At 40.2% G+C, this 20687-nt stretch overlaps 1 long non-coding RNA gene and 2 pseudogenes across 8 annotated transcripts in view; 1 reads left to right on the plus strand and 2 right to left on the minus strand.

The window, feature by feature from the left end:
- The window catches only part of LOC147340119 (uncharacterized), a 571221-nt gene that overhangs the window by 539314 nt on the left and 11220 nt on the right, over positions 1 to 20687 (plus strand). The gene's annotated exons all lie outside the window — the stretch shown is intronic.
- On the minus strand, positions 1968 to 2945 carry LOC147340129 (ferritin heavy chain pseudogene; annotated as a pseudogene). Its single transcript, XR_015158920.1, has one exon. The product of XR_015158920.1 is annotated as a ferritin heavy chain pseudogene (transcript).
- LOC147340130 (ferritin heavy chain pseudogene) lies at positions 18100 to 19080 on the minus strand (annotated as a pseudogene). The gene has a single exon (XR_015158922.1). The product of XR_015158922.1 is annotated as a ferritin heavy chain pseudogene (transcript).

Below are 20687 nucleotides of genomic sequence, written 5' to 3' on the forward strand. Positions count from 1 at the left end.
CAGGGTGCATGATCACCTTGTGCTCAATTCTCTGATCCATTGACGGCGAGGTAACAGGGTGATGTTTTCAGGAATCTCAGTCATGAGCCTTCTGGTTTCAGCAGGTCTGGGTTATACATTCTTGTGGCCAGCATGTAGTTAACTTTTTCTACATGGTGGGGTTTTAGTAACTGCAAGACAAGTCAAGGACATATTTCAGAATATTATATAAAGCCCTTGAGAAGAAACTGAAGGTGTTTTAATGGCTAAACCATTATTTGTTCTTTTCTGTTTTCATTTGTTTCTGTATATTCTGATTTCTTTGATTAAATTTGTTGTAAGCTTCCTTAAAATCAAGAGGTGGGAGGGCACACCAAGATCTAGCCCCAGAAATGCCCCTCAGAGCAGTGCTTGACTTCCACATGAGCTTCAATTTCAGTTTTCTGGCTGCCTGCTTGGTATTTCCACTTGCACATCTAATAGGCGTCTGAGACTTACATGACATGCCTTTCCACATCCTTTTCATCTCCCCGCGAATGTCCCCAGATTAATTAATAGCAACACTTCAACCCAGGTGATTAAGTGAAAAAACTGGAATGGAGATTATTTCCCACCATTTCCCACTTTTCTCCTCTATCCCATAAGCAAATCTTGTCTCCTTGTCCAAAATCCATCCGGAACGTGCAAAGGTCTCTTCCTCAGTGACCACTCTATTTCCAGCCACCACTGCCTCTCTGCCCTGCTACCATGTCTCCTAACTTGTCTCCCAGCCTCAACTCACCCTCACTTACCTACTTTCTTTAAAGGAGCTGAAATCACTGGCTTAACATTTGGGGAGTCTTATTTTATTTTTTATTCAGAAACAAAAATTTGACCTTAACCTTGACCACATATTTTTCAGCCCTTCTCCTGAGGTAGTTTGAGTTTTCTGATATGATTACTTTAATGGAAGAAAGGGTACAATGGAAGGGGGAAAAATGTGTGTGTGTGTATGTGTGTGTGTGTGTGTGTGTGTGTGAGAAAGAGAGAGAGAGTTGCACCATAAAAATTGCTGAGTGCCAAAGAATTTATGCTTTCGAACTGTGGTGCTGGAGAAGACTCTTGACAGTCCCTTGGACTGCAAGACGATCAAACCAGTCAATCCTAAAGGCAATCAACACTGAATATTCAATGGAAGGACTGAAGCTGAAGCTCCAATAATTTAGCCACCTGATTCAGAGAGCCAACTCATTAGAAACGACTCTGATGCTGGGAAAGATTGAAGACAGGAGGAGAAGGGGATGACAGAGGATGAGATTGTTAGCATCACCAACTCAATGGACATGAAGTTGAGCAAACTCTGGGAGATGGTGAAGGATAAGGAAGCCTGGCGTGCTGCAGTCTGTGGAGTTAACAAAGCTGGACATGACTTACAGACAGAATAACAACATATATGATGGATGTTTTTTAAGGGCAATATGCATGACTAGCATGGTGAGCTAGGATGTCACTCCTGTGTCTATAGGAAAGTCAGCCTATGGCTTAGTTACCAGTATCATTGTTGTCCAATGATATGCCAGACCCTGCCATAGCTGTTTAGGACCCAAGGTGCTACTCAGAAGCAACAAACTTTAACATTTGCATTATCTATTGAGCTAAAAGTTTTCAGGTAAGGTTGAAGACTCCTTTATTTTACTCCCTGTCCAATCTCATTCTTCACTTCTCCCTAAAAGACAACCAGTATTTTGAATGCTGTACTAGTTTATATATATATATATGTATATGTATATCATTTTACCATGTACCCACATAGACTAGGGTCTCAGATGGCCCACCCCACCCTGCCCACCTACTTTGTTCATGGGGGTCCTGTGTTTTCCAGGATCTCAGGAACTCCTCCATCCCTCTGCAGAGATCCTGAGCTATATATGGACCAGACCTGGGTAGCCGAGAAAGATTCCTGGATATCTGTTTTAAAGTTTAAAAGATGAGAGAGCTGCACACAAAAATCAAACAGAGAGACCTTTATTTATTGAGGAACCGAATAACTTTATGTGAAGAACTGGTAAAACTGCAAAAAAAAAAAAAAAAAAAAAAACTTAGGTGAACTTTTTCTGCAAGGGCAACACTGTGGTCTACATGGCAGGCAAGGTGACCTTGGGCAGTCACCCGGGACTCGGGGGAAAGTCCAGTCCAGGCTCGTTCCTCCTTGTCACTGGTGTCCAGGGTGAGCTTGTCAAAAGCGTACTCTGCCAGACCGCCTTCCGGCGCCCCCATCTTGCGCATGTTGGTGAGATGGTCTGCCAGCTCCTTGATGAACTCGAGCTGCTGGTCCAAGTGGCACGTCTCCAGGAAGTGGCACAGATGGGCGTCGCTGCTCTCGGTGGCCAGGTGGTACAGGTCGAGCAGGCTCTGGCTGACTCTCTTCTCCAGGTTTAGGGCGGCCTGCGTGGCTTGGAGGCCGCTCTCCCGCTCTTGGGTCTCGGGCATCCTGGTGTCCAGGAAGGAGACGCGGCGCCCACGCTGGTTCTGCAGGAACATCAGGCTCTCGGCCGTCTCGCTGTTCTCCTGGGAGCGGAGCAGGAAGACGCGGGAGAAGTGCTCCAGGGCCATGTCGTGGTGGTGGTGCAGGGAGCAGACCCTGGCCAGGCACTGGAAGGAGGCGTGGAGCTCCAGGGCGGCGCGGCTGTTGACTGAGGCCTCGTACTCGGGGCGGTAGTGGTAGCGCGCCTGCCAGGCCGCTGCGGGCAACATGGCGGGCAGTGGCAAGACCATCCGGAAGGCGTCTCGGATGAGGGAGGTGCGGCGAGGGCAGCAGCGGGGTGGGCAGCAGCGGGTGAGGAGGTGCTGGCCGCCTCCTCGAAGCCTTCTCACGGTGACCCATGACGGCGGCCAGAGGCGGGCTCTGGGCCCCGGGGCAGGTGGCTGGGTGCGGGCTCTGGGATGGACAGGAAATGGTGACCGTTAGTGCAGGGTGAGCGCCTGGGCTTTGGGTCCCTTAAGGAAGAGGTCATCAGGTGGGCGGGGCCTGTGGGCGGGGCAAGAGCACTGAGTCCAAGTTCCAAAGCCTGGGTGAGGCACGAATGCTTTGACCTGAGCACCTGATGCCTCTTAAGTTTTAAATTTAGCATTAATAATAATTTGAAAGAACTTTTTCTCATTGTCTAATTCAGCATCCTCCAACATTTTTGAAACTTGGGACTGGTTTCCTGGAGGACAATTTTTGTCTTGGAGGGAGAGTATGTTTTCAGGATTATTCTAAGGAGAGCACAACCTATATCCCTCAGGTGCACAGTTCACAGTAGGGTCTGTTCTCCTATAAGAATCTAATGCCACTGCTGATGTGACAGGAGGTAGCACCCATGTGACAATATGAACAATCGGGAGCGAGTGTCAATACAGGTGAAGGTTTATGTGCCCACAACTCACTTGTTGCTGTGTGGAGCCATTCCCAACAGGGTGTTGGGGAGACCTGCTCTGATTGTTTTCTTCTATAGTATGTTTCCTTATTTGAAGGTTTAATGGTATTCTCTTCAGCTTTATATATCTGGGGGTTTTGCTCCAGAAATCGTTTGTTTTATTCATCATGATCTTCTCTTTTACTTGCATACCTTTCTTCGTGTAAACTTAGGAATAAAGGGCTCATTTGATTTGCCTGGCTAATTAGCATGGATCAGCTCTAGAGCTAGGATGCCTATTTCATGTACAGTCTCAATTGTATTGGAGGGCAGAGTGTGTCAGTTATTCAGTGACCTTCTCCTTTGGGGAATGCATGGCATGAAGAACTCAGGTAGGCTAAGGACCCTCACTATCACCCATTGATACCTACCTAAGTGGCTATGGAGTCATCCATGGTATGAAACAGCATCTGGGCTGCTGTCTGTAGTGAGGGGTGAAAGGTAACTGTGGAATTTGATACTGATAGATCCAACACCAGGAGAGTTGGCTTGCTCCTTCCCCTGACTGCTTTTAGCCAGGCAGGCTAACTGAGGAAAACTGTCCAAAAAGCTTTTGGTTTTTGTATTGCCTCCAGGATGCAGGAGAAAGGGTCCCCATATTTCCAAAGGTAAGCTTAGTAGGCCTGGAATGTTAAATGTTTTACACTGTTCTCTCTTCCAAATGCGAGGAAAATGGTTACATTCAGTTCCCAGGAGTGAAGCAAAACTTTAGAAAAATCACAGAAGGGATAAAGGCCGGAGGGGACACTCCAATCATTTCTTTGACTTAGCTCTTATGGCAACTGCACTGCCCTTCTATGTCATATTCCAGACTATATGTCCAGGATCTGTAATGTTAATGTTGATCGATTGATCTATTTATTCGTCTGTCCATGCATCCAACTATCTGTGCATCTATCTGTACGAAGTCTTAGTTGCAGCACGTGGGATCTTAGATTTTTGTTGTGCCATAGAGGATCTCTAGTGACATGCAAAGTCTTACTGGTTGCAGCATGTGGGATCTAGTTCCCTGAGGAAGAGTCAAACCCGGGCTGCCTGTATTTGGAACTTGGAGCCTTAACTAGTGAACCACCAGGGAAGTCCTAGGATCTGTAATGTTAAACCCATACCTTTTGAATTTCTTGTTAGGGTTTGAGTGAATAATTTCTGCTGAGGAAAAAGAATCATAAAAAATGAGTTTGTACTTTGTGGCTAAGTGCTTCTGGGTGTATGATGACATGGATATAAAATATTATATCCTTCTAATTATATAAATGTCACAAGGGAAAGCTGGGGGTGGGGGAAGCATTTGTGGAACATGCTTTCCTTGCTCTTTGCCATTGCTGGGCTGATTGAAAGTTAAACTATTTGAATATTGAAAACTGTAAATCTTCATAGGCTTCCATAGTGGCTTAGTGGTTAAAAAAAACAAACAAACAACACCTTCCTGCCAATGCAGGAGATACAGGAAATGAGCAGGTTTGATCCCTGGGTTGGAAATATCCCCTGGAGGAGGAAATGGCCACCTGCTCCAGTATTCTTACCTGGGAAATCCCGTGGATAGAGGAGCCTAGCAGGCTCAGTCCATGGGGTCACAAAGAGTTGGACATAACTTAGTGACTAAACAACAATACATCTTGATAAGTGATGGTTTTTGCCTATTGGGATCTCTGGAAAAAGGGAGGCAACATGAAAGAGAAGCAGTCTCCAACTGGAGATACAATTTTAGAGTTTTTAAATACAGTTTTTAATTTTTAAAATTAGTTTTATTGAAATATAGTTGATTTACAATGTTTTGTTAGTTCCAGGTGATGAGCAAAATGATTTATTTATATACATACACATATCCACTCTTTTTTAGATTATTTTCTCATGTAGGTTATCACGGAGTTTTGAGTAGAGTTCCCTATACTATACAGTAGAGCCTTGTTGGTTATCTCTCTTATGTAGTATATAGTGTGTGTATGTTAACATCCCAGTCTCCTGACTTATCCCTGTCCCCCACATTTCCCTTTTGGTAACCATAAGTTTGTTTTATATATGTAAGTCTCTTTCTGTTTGGGGAATAAGTTAATTTGTACCTTTTTTAAGAAAAAAATAAGATTCTACATATGAATGATAACATATGACATTTATCTAGGTTCATCTTTGTTGCTGCAAATGGCATTATTTTGTTCTTTTGTTTTCTGACCAAGTAATATATTTCATTGTGGGCTTCCCTGTTGGCTCAGCCTTAAAGAATCAGCCAGCCAATGCAGGAGACATGGATTTGATCCCTGGGTGGAGAAGATCCCTTGAACAAGGAAATGGCAACCCACTCCAGGATTCATGCCTGGGAAATCCAATGGACAGAGGAGCTTGGCAGGCTACAGTCCATGGGGTCGTAAAGAGTCTTTACATGAGTTAGCAACTAAACAACAATGGCAACAACAATATTTCATTTTATATATGTACCACATCTTCCCTATCCATTCTTCTGTTGATGGATATATTGTTGCTTCCATGTCATGGCTGTTAGGTTACTTCCATGTCCTGCTTCAGTGAACAATGAGGTGCATGTGTCCTTTTGGATTATGGCTTTCTCCAATGCCTGCTCAGGAGTGGGACTGCTGGATCATATGGTAGTTCCTACCTTAAGTTTTTAAGGAACCTTCATACTGTTCTCCATAGTGGCTATACTATTTACATTCCCACCAACAGTGTAGGGGGTTTCTCTTCTCTCTATATCCTCTCTAGCATTTATTGTGTGTATACTTTTTGTTCATGGCCATTCTGGGTGATGGCCATTTTTGTTGATGGCCAGTATGAGGTCAAAATGGTCAAAACTACCTCCTTGTAGTTTTGATTTGCATTTATCTGCTATTTAGTGGTGTTGAGCATCTTTTCGTGTGCTTTGTGATTTTTGGCCATCTATATGTCTTCTTTGAAGAAATGTCAATTTAGATCTTCTGCTCATTGTTTGCTTTTTTGACATATAGCTGCATGAGCTGATTGTATATTTTGGAGATTAGTCTCTTGTTGCTCACTTCATTTGAAAATATTTTACCCTATTCTGTGCGCTGCCTTTTTAAAATTTTTTGATGATTTCCTTTGCCCTGCAGAAGCTTATAAGTTTAATTAGGTCCTCTTTGTTTATTTTGATTTTTATTATTCTAGAAAATGGATCAAAAAATATATTACTGTGAGTTATGTCATAGAGTGTTCTGCCTATGTTTTCCTGGAAGAGTTATATAGTGTCCAGTCTTACATTTAGGTCTTTGATCCATTTCAAGTTTATTTTTGTGTATGATGTTAGAGAATGTTTTAATGTAATTCTTTTATATGTAGCTGTCCAGTTTTCCTTGGAACCGCATATTGAAGATGCTGTCTTTTCTACATTGTATATTCTTGCCTCCTTTGTGGTAAATAAATTGACCATAGCTGTGTGAGTTTAAATGAAGTTTTCAGTTGTTAGTGAGCTCTTACGAAATCAGATGTCTGACCCTTAAAAGTTGAAGATTTTCCCGCCTGGCATGTCGATTTTTTAGTGGGTCAGTTTCAACCGTAAGACTGATAAGCAAATGTACTTAGGAAAACTCTGCCATTGTAGTGTAACAACAGCCAGGTGTAACAGCACCCCAGTGACAGGCTGTCATCAAATGAGCATGGCTGTGTTCCAATACAATTGTATTTAGGGCTGTTGAAATTTGAATTTTAGAAAATTTTTTTTCTAAAAAAAAATTACTGCTCTTTTAGCATTTTCCAATCATTTGGAAATACAAAATTCATTTTCAGCTTGTGGGCTGTACATAAATAGACGGCGGGTCAGATTCAGGTTGTAAGCCATTGTTTGCTAACCTCTGTTTCAGAAAACATGTATACTTTTAAAACTGTAGAAATGAATTACTACAACCAAATAAAAATTTACAATTGAAACTGATGAATGTAGTAAAGAATCACAGATGGGACATCATCATGCAGCTTAATATACTCCACACAGTTCCAAATCCTTATCTGACTCTCAGTTTATATACAGCTGTGTCAATACCAGTTGCTGCTGGAGAATTTGTTCTCAAATTGAAAAATTATTCCACAAGATTTAAGGCCTACCAAGTCACAAAAAATAGAGTCTAACTCAGTGGGCTTTTCTGTAGAATGAGACACAGTTCTAGATAAATATTGAGATTGCTGTAATAAATTTGTTTGCAGGAAGAAAGTAAGACATATGTAATTGTGTTAAATCATTTCATGATAATTGCTTGACATTTGTAATTTATCGAGTTTATAGTTTTGAATTGTATATGATTTGATGTTCAATAGTTTCATTTGTGAATTTTACAGAGAATGACTTTGCCTTTTTTTTTGTATTTATTATGACTTGAGAAATAAGTACTACAGTGATAACCAAATAACTCAAAATGGATCAACAGGCCTAGTGGTAAAGTACAAAATTGGAGGTATTCTTACCTCTCCAGACTGGAAAAGGTGCTAAAATTAGGAGATTCACTGTTATGAAAGCATGTGGAGAGAAAGCCAAGGCGTCCCTGTGCAACAGAGAGATGAAACAAAGGAATGTCACAAGGGTTCCAAATCCTATATGCAGGAAATAGGCTACAACTACTCAGATACAAACATATGCTACCCTTTAAGAAAAATGAAGAATAGCTTTTTTTTTTTCTAATTTTATTTTATTTTTAAACTTTACATAATTGTATTAGTTTTGCCAAATATCAAAATGAATCCGCCACAGGTATACATGTGTTCCCCATCCTGAACCCTCCTCCCTCCTCCCTCCCCATACCATCCCTCTGGGTCGTCCCAGTGCACTAGCCCCAAGCATCCAGTATCGTGCATCAAACCTGGACTGGCAACTCATTTCTTACATGATATTTTACATGTTTCAATGCCATTCTCCCAAATCTTCCCACCCTCTCCCTCTCCCACAGAGTCCATAAGACTGTTCTATACATCAGTGTCTCTTTTGCTGTCTCATACACAGGGTTATTGTTACCATCTTTCTAAATTCCATATATATGCGTTAGTATACTGTATTTATGTTTTTCCTTCTGGCTTACTTCACTCTGTATAATAGGCTCCAGTTTCATCCACCTCATTAGAACTGATTCAAATGTATTCTTTTTAATGGCTGAGTAATACTCCATTGTGTATATGTACCACAGCTTTCTTATCCATTCATCTGCTGATGGACATCTAGGTTGCTTCCATGTCCTGGCTATTATAAACAGTGCTGTGATGAACACTGGGGTACACGTGTGTGTCCCTTTCCCTTCTGGTTTCCTCAGTGTGTATGCCCAGCAGTGGGATTGCTGGATCATAAATATACAAGCAACTCCTACAGCTCAACTCCAGAAAAATAAACGACCCAATCAAAAAATGGGCCAAAGAACTAAATAGACATTTCTCCAAAGAAGACATACAGATGGCTAACAAACACATGAAAAGATGCTCAACATCACTCATTATCAGAGAAATGCAAATCAAAACCACTATGAGGTACCATTTCACACCAGTCAGAATGGCTGCGATCCAAAAGTCTACAAATAATAAATGCTGGAGAGGGTGTGGAGAAAAGGGAACCCTCTTACACTGTTGGTGGGAATGCAAACTAGTACAGCCACTATGGAGAACAGTGTGGAGATTCCTTAAAACTGGAAGAATAGCTTTAAGAGAAGAATCTTGGGCTTGGAGCATGGAGCCTTCAGCACAGAAGGGGAAATCTTGACCCACAAAAAATTCCTCCTAGGCCTGGCAGCCTAATGAAATATCCATACTGGGCTTTGAAATCGCCTGGAATCAGTGACCTCTTTGTTCTTCTGTTTGTTTGTTTTTTGTTTTTTGTTTTTTTTTTTCCATTTTGGAATAGGAACGTCTAAAGCTCTTAGACTTGATTTGTTCCAGCACTGTTTTTTGAAAAGACGTAACCTGTTTCTGGGCTTCCCTGGTGGCTTAATGGTAAAGAATCTACCTGCCAATATAGGAGACACAGGTTTGATCCCTGGTCTGGGAAGATCCCCTGGAGAAGGAAACTGCAACCCACTCCAGCATTCTTGCTGGGGAAATCCCATGGAACAGAGGAGCCTGGTAGGCTACAGTCCATGGGGTCGCAAAAGAGTCAAGAACAGCTAAATGACAACAACTTGTTTTCTAGTTTTACAGGTACAGAGATGGACAAGTATGTTGTTCTAAGATGGATCATATGCAGAGTCTCACTCTCTGATTTACATAATGCTGATAATTAGATTTTGAATTTCTAAACTCATATTTATATGAATTTTTGGACTTGGTTTACACTGTAAAGGATTAAGATTCAATGGGATGTTGGGATGGATGAACATATTTTGCATGTGGGGTAAATGTGAATTTTGGGGGCCAGAGGGAAGAAAGACTATGGTAAGCTGAAAAATACACTACCAAAAAATATTTACATTTGAATCTCTTAAACCCATGAATGTAATCTTATATGGCAAAACTAAGACTGTCTTTAGATGTGGTTACTTTTAATATCTTGAGATGGGAATATTATGCTGGATTATCTAGGTGGGCTCTAAATGCAGTCAGACACAACCACTTAAGAGGGACATAGAGGTTTCACACTCAGAGAGGAAAATGTAATGGGCAGATAGAAAAAAGATTTGAAGATGATGGCCTTAAAGACTGGAGGGATGCAGACAGAAGCCAAGGAAAGCTAGCAGCAAACAGAAAGTGGAAGGAGAAAGGAAGATTCTCCCCTGGATCCTCCGGAGGATATGCATCATATCTGACACTTTGATTTGGGCCGAATGAACATATTTTGGTGCTTCTGGCCTCCGGACCTCTAAGAGAATAAGTATGTGGTTTTTGTTTTATGGTGGGAGTGGGGCGGGCGGTCATCAATTCAAGGCAATTTGTTACCACAGCCCTGGGAGATTATTTAAAGTAGAAGCAATCTAAATGCCCGTCAAATGACGAATGGATATAAAAAATATGATATAACCATCTAACAAAATATTATTAATAAAAAGAATAAAGTAATAATGTGTTCTGCAAAATGAATGGACCTTGAAAATATGCTAAGTGAAAGAAGCCAAAAAGGAACAGATTGTACAGTTCCATTCCTATGCAATGTACAGAACAGACAAATCTGTAATACACAGAAAGCAAATTAGTAATTGACTAAGATCAGGCAGGTAGGAATATTGGGAAATGCTAGCTAAGTGGAGTGGAGTTTATTTGGGGGACAGTGAAGATATTCTAAAATTTATGATGGATGTATAACTATGGATATACTAAAAGTTCTTGGATATAAATTCAGAGGGTGAATTATATGGTATATGAATCATACCACAGTAAATTCATTGTTTCCAAAGAAGGCTCTACAGTGTGCTGAGAAAAAGGCATGAAATTACATTGAGAAAGACAAGTCCCACGATCTTCAATGTCAAGCTAGAGACCTAGGAGTGCTGACGGTATAGTTCCAGTTCAAGTCCAAAGGCCTCAGTTCCAGTGTAAGGGTCAGCAGTCTCAATACCCAGTAGAAGCTAATGGTTCAGTTCAAGTCCAAAAGAAAGAAAAATCCCCCCTCATTTAAAGAAGGGTCAGCTGTTTTGTTCTAGTCAGACTTTCAATTGATTGGATGAGGCTCACCACCATTAGGGAAGTCAGTCTGTTTTCTTTATTTATTCTACTGATTCAAAGGTTAATCTTATCCAGAAACACCCTCAGGAACACACTCATAATAATATTTGCCCAAATATCTGGGCATCCCTTGGTCCAGTCAAGTTGACAAATAAAATTAAACATTATGTAAGTCCTTTATGACAGATACATATTGTAATGTTTTTCCCATTTGCAGTGTCTTTTAGTTTTTAATTTTAATTATCTATTTGATCACCTTTTTTCTTTTCACTTGTGTGTATTTAAGATCAGCATGTTCATTCCTGCAAAAATAAGGCAGTAGCCTTTTCCCAATAGCCTTGGGAAATGCTAGCTAAGTGGAATAAGGTTGATGTGGGGGACAGAGAAAATATTCCAAAATTCATTATAATACATTTTTTGGGGGGATTTTGAGAGAAATTATGTTAAATCTGTGAACTCTTTGGGGGACTTTAACATATTTACAATATTAAATATTCCCATAAATGAACAACAGATGTCTTCTCACTCGTGTTGATCTAGTTTAAATTATTTTAGCAATGTTTGTGGTTTTCACCGTAAAAGACTTGCATCTTCTTGGTTAAACTTATTCTTAAGTATTTTCTTCTTCCTGATGCTCTTAGTGGAGTTGTTTTCTTAATTTCATTTTCAGATTATTCATTGATCAGGTATACAATAGAATTTATTTTTGTGTGTTGAAGCTGTGCTCTGCAATTTTCCTGAACTTATTACTCCTAATTTGTTTTTTTCCTTTGGGATTCTCTTTATATAAGGTTGTGTCATCTGTGAATAATTTTACTCCTTCCATTTCAATTAGAATGTCTTTTTCTCCTTGCCTACATGCTAAGGCTAGAATGTCTGGTTCAATGGAAACAGCAAAAGCAGGCATCCTTTTCTTTTTCCTGACCTTAAAGGGGAAGCTTTTGTTCTTTCACCTTTGAGTATGGTGTTAGCTTTGAGTTTTTCAAAACTGCCCTTTATCATATTGAGGAAGTTCCCTTTTCTTTATAGCTTGTGGAATGTTTTAATGATGAAATGGTATTTGATTTTGCAAAATATTTTTGTGTGTCTGTTGAAATGATTGTGTGCTTTTTCTCATAATCATTCTGTTAATAAGATTAGTTGATTTTTGTGTATAGAACCAACCTGGCATTCCTAGGGAAAATTCTACTTGGCCACGATATATAATACTTTTAATATGCCGCTGCATTCAGTTTGCCAATACTCTTTGAGTGTTTTATATCTGTACTCATAGGGGATATTGTTCTATACTTTTCTTTTGACGTCAGTATCTGACTTTGGTATCAGTTAATACTGATCTTATTGAATAAGTTAAGAAGTGTTCCTTTTATTTTTTGGAAGAATTTAGGAAGAATTAGTATTCTTTATTTTTTTTACTTTTTTAAAATTTTGATTTATTTGTTTTAATTGGAGGCTAATTACTTTACAATATTGCAGTGGTTTTAGCCATACATTGACATGAATCAGCCATGGGTGTACATGTCTTCCCCATCCTAAACCCCCCTCCCATGTCCCTCCCCATCCCATCCCTCTGGGTCATCCTAGTGCACCAGCCCTGAGCACCCGCTCGCCTGCATCGAACCTGGACTGGCGATCTGTTCCACATATGATAATATACATGTTTCAATGCTATTCTCTCAGATCATCTCACCGTCACCTTCTCCCACAGAGTCCAAAACACTGTTCTATACATCTGTGTCTCTTTTGTTTCTTTTGCATTTATCTCTGCCCTAATTTTCATGATTTCTTTCCTTCTACTAACCCTGGGGTTCTTCATTTCTTCCTTTCCTAGTTGCTTTTGGTGTACAGTTAGGTTATTTATTTGACTTTTTTCTTGTTTCTTGAGGTAAGCCTGTATTGCTATGAACCTTCCCCTTAGCACTGCTTTTACAGTTTCCCATAGATTTTGGGTTGTTGTATTTTCATTCATTTCTATGCATACTTTTATTTCTTTTTTGATTTCTTCTATGATTTGTTGGTTATTCAGAAGCGTGTTGTTTAGCCTCCAGTGTTGGAATTTTTAATAGTTTTTTTTTTCCTGTAATTGACAGCTAATCTTACTGCATTGTGGTCAGAAAAGATGATTGGAATGATTTCAATTTTTTTGAATTTACCAAGGCTAGATTTTATGGCTCAGGATCTGATCTATCCTGGAGAAGGTTCCATGTGCACTTGAGAAAAAGGTGAAATTCATTGTTTTGTAGTGAAATGTCCTATAGATATCAGTTATGTCTAACTGGTCCGTTGTGTCATTTAAAGTTTGTGTTTCCTTGTTAATTTTCTGTTTAGTTGATCTATCCATAGGTGTGACTGGGGTATTAAAGTCTCCCACTATTATTGTGTTATTGTTAATTTCCCCTTTCATACTTGTTAGCATTTGTCTTACATGTTGCAGTGCTCCTAGGTTGGGCAAGTATTTGTTTATACTTGTTACATATTCTTCTTGGATTGATCCCTTGATCGCTATGTAGTGTCCTTCTTTGTCTCTTTTCACAGCCTTTATTTTGAAGTCTATTTCATCTGATATGAGTATTACTACTCCTGCTTTTTTTTGGTCTCCATTTGTGTGAAATATCTTTTTCCAGCCCTTCACTTTCTTCTTTAAGTGTTAGATAGGATTCATCCTGGACTTTTCTTTGTTGAGAAGGTATTTATTACTGATTCAATCTCTTTACTTGTTATTGGTCTTTGCAGATTATTTCTTAAGTTTTGGTAGTTTTTGTGTCTAGCAATTTGTGTTTCAACTAGGTTATCACATTTCTTGACACAATTTTTCTTTGCATTTTTATATACTTTATTTTTTGTAAAATCAGTAGTAATGTCCCCATATTCATTCCACGTTTTAGTTCCTTGTTTTACTTCTTTAGTATAACCTAAAGCTTGTTACTGGAGAAGGCGATGGCACCCCACTCCAGTACTCTTGCCTGGAAAATCCCATGGATGGAGGAGCCTGGTGGGCTGCAGTCCACGGGGTCACTAAGAGTCGGACACGACTGAATGACTTCACTTTCACTTTTCACTTTCATGCATTGGAGAAGGAAATGGCAACCCACTCCAGTGTTCTTGCCTGGAGAATCCCAGGGACAGGGGAGCCTGGTGGGCTGCTGTCTGTGGGGTCGCACAGAGTCGGACACGACTGAAGTGACTTAGCATAGCATAGCATAGCAAAGCTTGTTACTGTTGTTGATATTTTTAAGGAAAGAACTATCAGTTTCATTGATTTGCTACTTTGTTTTCCCATTCTCTACTTCATATATCTCCATTCTAATCGTTTTTATTTCCTTCTTTGTGCTACTTCATCTAGTTTCTTAAGATGTAAAGTAATATTTGAAATCTTTCTTTATAAGTTTAGGCTCTTATAGTAATAAATATTCCTCTAAGCAAGGCTTTACATGCATCCCTTTCAATTAAGTAATTAGTAACAAGGGAAGACTTACTTCTGCTGTTTATTTTCTGTGTATCTTATTTTTGTTCTTCATTCCCTCTATTGGTAACTTCTTTCAAGTTTGATTTTTTTGTAGTGAACCATTCTGATTCCCTCTCATTCATTTTCTGTGTATATTTTTATTTACTTTTTAAATGATTACCATGCAGATTGCATGTAATATCTTCAGTGTAGAGCAATGTGTTTTGAATTAGTAGTAAATTAGTTTCAAGTGTACAAAGTATGCCACTACACAGCTCTATACTTCCCCCTTTATGTTGTCAGAAATTACATATTAAATATATATATGTAATGTTCACATTAGTATACATTAATGACAAATATTCATGACTTTTTAAATATCCTAGATGATAAAAGAGGAGTTCTCAGTGAAATATACAATAATAGTGGCTTTTATATTTATTTATGTAGTTACTTTTAACAATATTCTTTATTTCTTCATATGAGTTCTTGTTACTATCTATAAATAAACAAATAAAGATATACTCAGCTCCATTAGTAATTAGAGAAATTTTTAAAAAATCACAATAAAGTACTACTTAGGACCTAGTAGAATGGCTATGATTTAAAGTAAATAGGCATGTTTGTGTATTGCCAAAACATTACAGAAATTGGACCTTCACACATTGCTAATGGAAATGAGAAATTATGCAGACACTTTGGAAAACAGAATTGCAGTTTCTTTTTTTTTTAATTTATTTTTTAATTGAAGGATAATCGCTTTACAGAATTTTGTTGTTTTCTGTCAAACCTCAACATGAATCAGCCATACGGATACCTGTGTCCCCTCCTTCTTGAACCTCCCTCCCATCTCCCTCCCCATTCCACCCCTCTTGATTGATACAGAGCCCCTGTTTGCATTCCCTGAGATATACAGCAAATTGCCATTGGTTATCTGTTTTACATAGGGTACTGTAAGTTTCCGTGTTACTCTCTCCATACATCTCACCCTCTCCTCCTTTCTCCCTGTGTCCATCAGTCTATTCTTTATGTCAGTTTCTCCATTGTTGCCCTGCATAAATTGTTCGGTACCATCTTTCTAGATTCCATATATATGTGTTAGTATATTTATCTTTCTCTTTCTGACTTCACTCTGTATAGGCTCTAGGTTCATCCACCTCATTAGAACTGACTCAAATGTGTTCCTTTTTATGGCTGAGTAATATTACATGGTGTATATGTACCACAACTTCTTTATACAGTCATCTGTCAATGGACATCTAGGTGGCTTCCATGTTCTAGCTATTGTAAATAGTGCTGCAGTGAACAATGGGATACATGTGTCTTTTTCAATTTTGGTTTCCTCAGGGTCGGAATTCCCTAGTGGCTCAGATGGTAAAGAGTATGCCTGCCATATGGGAGACCCGAGTTCGATCCCTGGGTCGAGAAGATCCCCTGCAGAAGGATATGGCAACCCCTCCAATATTCTTGCCTGGGAAATCCCATCGATTGTAGCCTGCCAAGCTCCTCCGTCCATGGGGTCACAAAGAGTCGGACACAACTGAGCGACTTCACTTCACTTTCTTTCCTCAGGGTATATGCCTAAGCGTGGGATTGCTGGGTCTTATGGTAGTTTTATTCCTAGTTTTTAAAGAAATCTTGATACCATTTTCCATAGTGGCTGTATCAATTTGCATCCCCACCAGTAGTGCAAGAGGGTTCCCTTTTCTCCACACCCTCTCCAGCATTTATTGTTTGAAGACTTTTTGATGATGGCCATTCTGACCTGTGTGAGGTGATACATGATTGTAGTTTTGATTTGCATTTCTCTGATAATGAGCAATGTTGACCATCTTTTCACGTGTTTGTTACCCATCTGTATGTCTTCTTTGGAGAAATGTCTGTTTAGGTCTTTTTCCCATTTTTTGGTTGCATTGTTTGTTTTTCTGGTATTGAGTTGTATGAGCTGCTTGTATATTTTGGAAATTAATCCTTTGTCAGTTGTTTCATTGGCTATTATTTTCTCCCATTCTGAGAAAATCGGTTGTCTTTTCACCTTGTTTATAGTTTCCTTTGCTGTGTAAAAGCTTTTAATTTTAACTAGGTCCCACTTGTTTATGTTTATTTAGATTGGCAGTTTCTCATGAAGTTAAATATATGTTTACCATATGCCATTGCAATATCAGTCCTAAAGTATCTTGCCAGGAGAAGTTAAAACATTCTTTTTAAATTTGTATATGAATGTTCACAGTAGCAATATTCCCTAAAGACTATAAGTAAAACAACTCAAATGTCTTCCAACTGGTGTATGAACAGAAGTAGTATATCTATGGAGTAGAATAGTATTCAGCAATAAAAAGGAATGAAGTAGCAACATATAACACAGGTAAACCGCAAAAACACTATGCCTAATGAAAGAAATCCAACAGAAAAGTATGCGTATTGTATGTTTCCATTTATAGTAAATTTCTTGAAAAGGCAGATGTCTAGAAACCAAAACTAAACCAGTATTTACCAGGGTCTATCTGGGGATAGTATTTCAGAGAGACTGTAAATGGGCATGAGGTATCTGGGGTGTAATGAAAATATTCTAAAATTAGTTGTGATGATGGTTGTACAGCTCTGTAAATATATTAAAGTCGTTGAATTGGGTGATTTCAGCATCACTATCAAAGTAAGAAACCCCAAGGACATGTCTCTCCATAGAAACACCCATTGGATAGAGATGATTGGGAGCCTGGGAACAGTGACAGAATGAATAATTCATAATAAATGTTTTTATATACTTCAATTTCTGAATCTTATGGATGTTTTCCTACTTCTAAAACTTAACACAAAGAAATTCACTCTTCCAGGGAAGGAAAAAAAGTACAGATAACTCTATCAGGAAGCCTAATTTTGACTTAAAAGTAAAGTGTGCCAGGTGAGGATTAAGAGACCTATGTGTTAGTGAGCACCAAGTATGAAATAAGTCATTCAGGGCTGGAAACAACAGAGAACATGGACGCAGGGTCTAAACACCTGAAAGAAACATACAAACACCACGTATAAACCCATCGATTAAAAAAAACCAAAACAGGGATAATGCCATTCATCCTACAGGAATATTGCCTAAATGAAATCACGTATGTAGTATTGATTACATATCTCAAGGAAATGTGATGGCAACACAGCAGACAATAGGCAGTTCATCCCTTCTGAAGCCAGATAATTCTAGCCTCCATTCACCAGGGCTGCTCTTCACTTTGAACTTGTCAAAGAGGGATTTGGCCAAGCTGACTTCTGGACCCCCCCATCGTGCTACCCAGAATTAAGCAGTAACATTTCACACAAAGTGAAAACCCCCTTCATTTCAACCCTTGCCCAACCCCATCCCCTTCACTTTTTCCCCAGATCAACCCCAATCATGATTTTCAGGCCATGTTTTGATACTTTAACTCTGCTCAGGCATCCACACTCACCAGGGCCCCAGACCACGCCCCACCCAACATTGTTTTACTAGGGGAGGATTGATTTTGTGTTTTCCATGGTCCCATGGAACACCTTCCCTCTCCACCAGTGGAGATCCTAAGCTGCATGTGGACAGGGCCTGGGTAGCTGGAGAGACTCTTGTACACCTGTTTTAAAGTTTAAAAGTGAGAGATTTGCACATATAAATTAGAGACGTTTATTTATGCATCAACTATTAACTTTATTTGAAGAACCAATAACTTTATGTGAAGAACTGCCAAAACTGCAAGAAAAAAACTTCAGTGAAGTTTTTCTGCAAGGGCAATACTGCAGACTTCATGGCAGGCAGGGTGACCTTGGGCAGTCACCCGGGACTCAGGGGAAAGTCCAGTCTAGGATCAGTCCTCCTTGTTGCCGTCGCCCAAGGTGAGCTTGTCAGAGAAGTACCCTGCCAGGCTGCCTTCCGGGGACCCCACGTTGCTCAGCTTGCTGACATGGTCTCCCAGCTCCTTGATGAACTTGACCTGCTGGTCCAGGTAGCCGGTCTCCAGGAAGTCGCACAGATGGGCGTCGCTGCTGTCGGTGGCCAGCTTGTGCAGGTCGAGCAGGCTCTGGTTGACGCACTTCTCCAGGTGCAGGGTGTCTTGCATGGCCTGGAGTGCACTCTCCCACTGCTGGGTCTCGGGCTTTCTGATGTCGAGGAAGGAGACGCGGCCCCCACGCCAGTTCTGCAGGAACATCAGGCTCTCGGCTGTTTTGCTGTGCTCGTGAGAGCGGAGCAGGAAGAAGCGGTGGAAGTGCTTCAAGGCCACATCATCACGGTCGAGGTAGAAGGCCAGGGCCAGGCACTGGAAGGAGGCGTGGAACTCCAGGGCGGCGTGGCTGTTGAGCGCGGCCTCACACTCAAGGCGGTAGTTCTGACGAACCTGTGAGGGCGGTGTGGGCATCATGGTGGGCGGCTCCAAGGCCCAGGGAATGGCGGCTCGGTCAGCGGGGGCACGGGCCTGGCATCGGCGGGGGCGCAAGCGCCAGCGGCCTCCTCGGAGCCTTCCCATGGTGGACGATGTGATGGCCCGAGGCGGGCTCCGGGCCAGACGACAGGTGGCTGGGTGCGGGCTCTGGGATGGATGGGTAATGGCGTCTGTTGGGCCGGGTCAGTGCCTGGGCTTGAGATGGGTTAAGGAAGAGGTCACGTGGATGGGCGGGATCCGTGGGCAGGCGGGGTCTATGGTCTTGACCCTCCTTCTTTCTGCCTGGTGACGTAATGGCTGTTGAGAAGGGACTATAAGACAATTTCAGCAATCAGCTCCTGGGAAATAACCCAGAAAAGCTCCACTCCTTGTCTCTCTCCAGGTCCTTCTCACCTCTCTACTTTCTGATTCAAGTGAAATAGTCAGACTACAGTGTGTAGAAACTAGTCTCCTGAGGGGCTGATGAGAGGCTGGATAACGTGTCATTTATGTGTGGAAGAAGCCCCTTCGGGGTGGGCTTTGACCAATGAGAAATGGGGGTTGGAGAGAGCCTGTAAGATAAATACCAATGCCACCCTCTTCCACACTGCCAAGTGACCTGAGGAGTGCTTTCAGATTCTAAACCTCTAGACAAGCCTGTTCAGTGAGTGATCTGGTGAGTCACTGTGGCTCATTGGGAAGCAGTGGCCAGCGTGATAAACACATAGGATTACATTTCTTCACATCTTTCCGTGCCTGATGTTTCCTTTTTTTCACCCTTATTGCTGTGAGTTCACACATTCTAACAAAATCAGCATCTTAACAGCATTTAAGCTGAGTCTCAGTCTCTGTTTTCTAAAAATCAAGGCTCAAACTCCTGTGTTCGTCATTCTGGGAATCTGTTATATGCCTTGTTAAATATTATTTCATTTTCTCATATATTTTATACCTATTAGTTCTTTGAGAATTTCCTCTCTCTTCCTTTACTAGCTGGTTGTCATTTCTGTCCTCCCTTGGTCCTATAGTGTTGCGGCAGGATTGTTTTGATTACTTAACCATCTCTCTAATTTGCTATTCAGCAGTGCCTATTCTACTATTCTATTTATTGTACTTTTTATTCCAACAATTAGTATTTTCATTTTCCTGATCTCTAGTTTATTTCTATTGATGAAATATAAATATATATATATATATATATATATATATATATATATATACATTACTGCCTGAGTATATTAAGAGTACTTATTCTGAAGTTCTGTTCTTACTCTACTAATGCTTTATCTTTGGGTGTTAGTAAGGTTTTTGTGTGTATTTTTATTTTGAAATATTCTCAAAGTTTCAGAAAAGTTGCAAGGATAGTGCAAAGAACTTGTAGTTTCTGAACCATTGGAGAATAAGTCGTTGACCTGATGTTTCATCAGCTGAAATACATTAGTGTCTAATTTGTGAAAATATGGAAATTCTCCTGTAGCTACAACAGGCAAAATTGAGGAATGAACAGTGATGCATTACTACCATCGAATAGTCAGATGCCATTCAAGTTTTTCCCAGTTATCCCCCAAATGCTTATGCAGTAAAAGGACCCAATTAGAATCTCATGCTACAGTTAGTTATCATGACTGTTAGCTTCCTTCAGTCTGGCGTAATTCTTGAGTCTCTCCTTGTCTTGCATGCCTTGCCACTTTTCAGAATCATAAGCCGGTTATTTTGTAGAATGTTTCTGACTTTCAGCTTGTGTAATATTTTAAGTATAAGGACTCTTTTTTTCATTTATTCAGTTTGATATTTCTTCTTGATAGTTTATTTTTTCAAGGTTTTCTTCAAACATTTGATGATTTTTAATTCATGATT

Source organism: Bos grunniens, chromosome X, assembly GCF_055505025.1.
Source record: "Bos grunniens cultivar Pamir isolate PY7600 chromosome X, Bosgru_T2T1.0, whole genome shotgun sequence".
Classification (NCBI taxonomy): domain Eukaryota; kingdom Metazoa; phylum Chordata; class Mammalia; order Artiodactyla; family Bovidae; genus Bos; species Bos grunniens.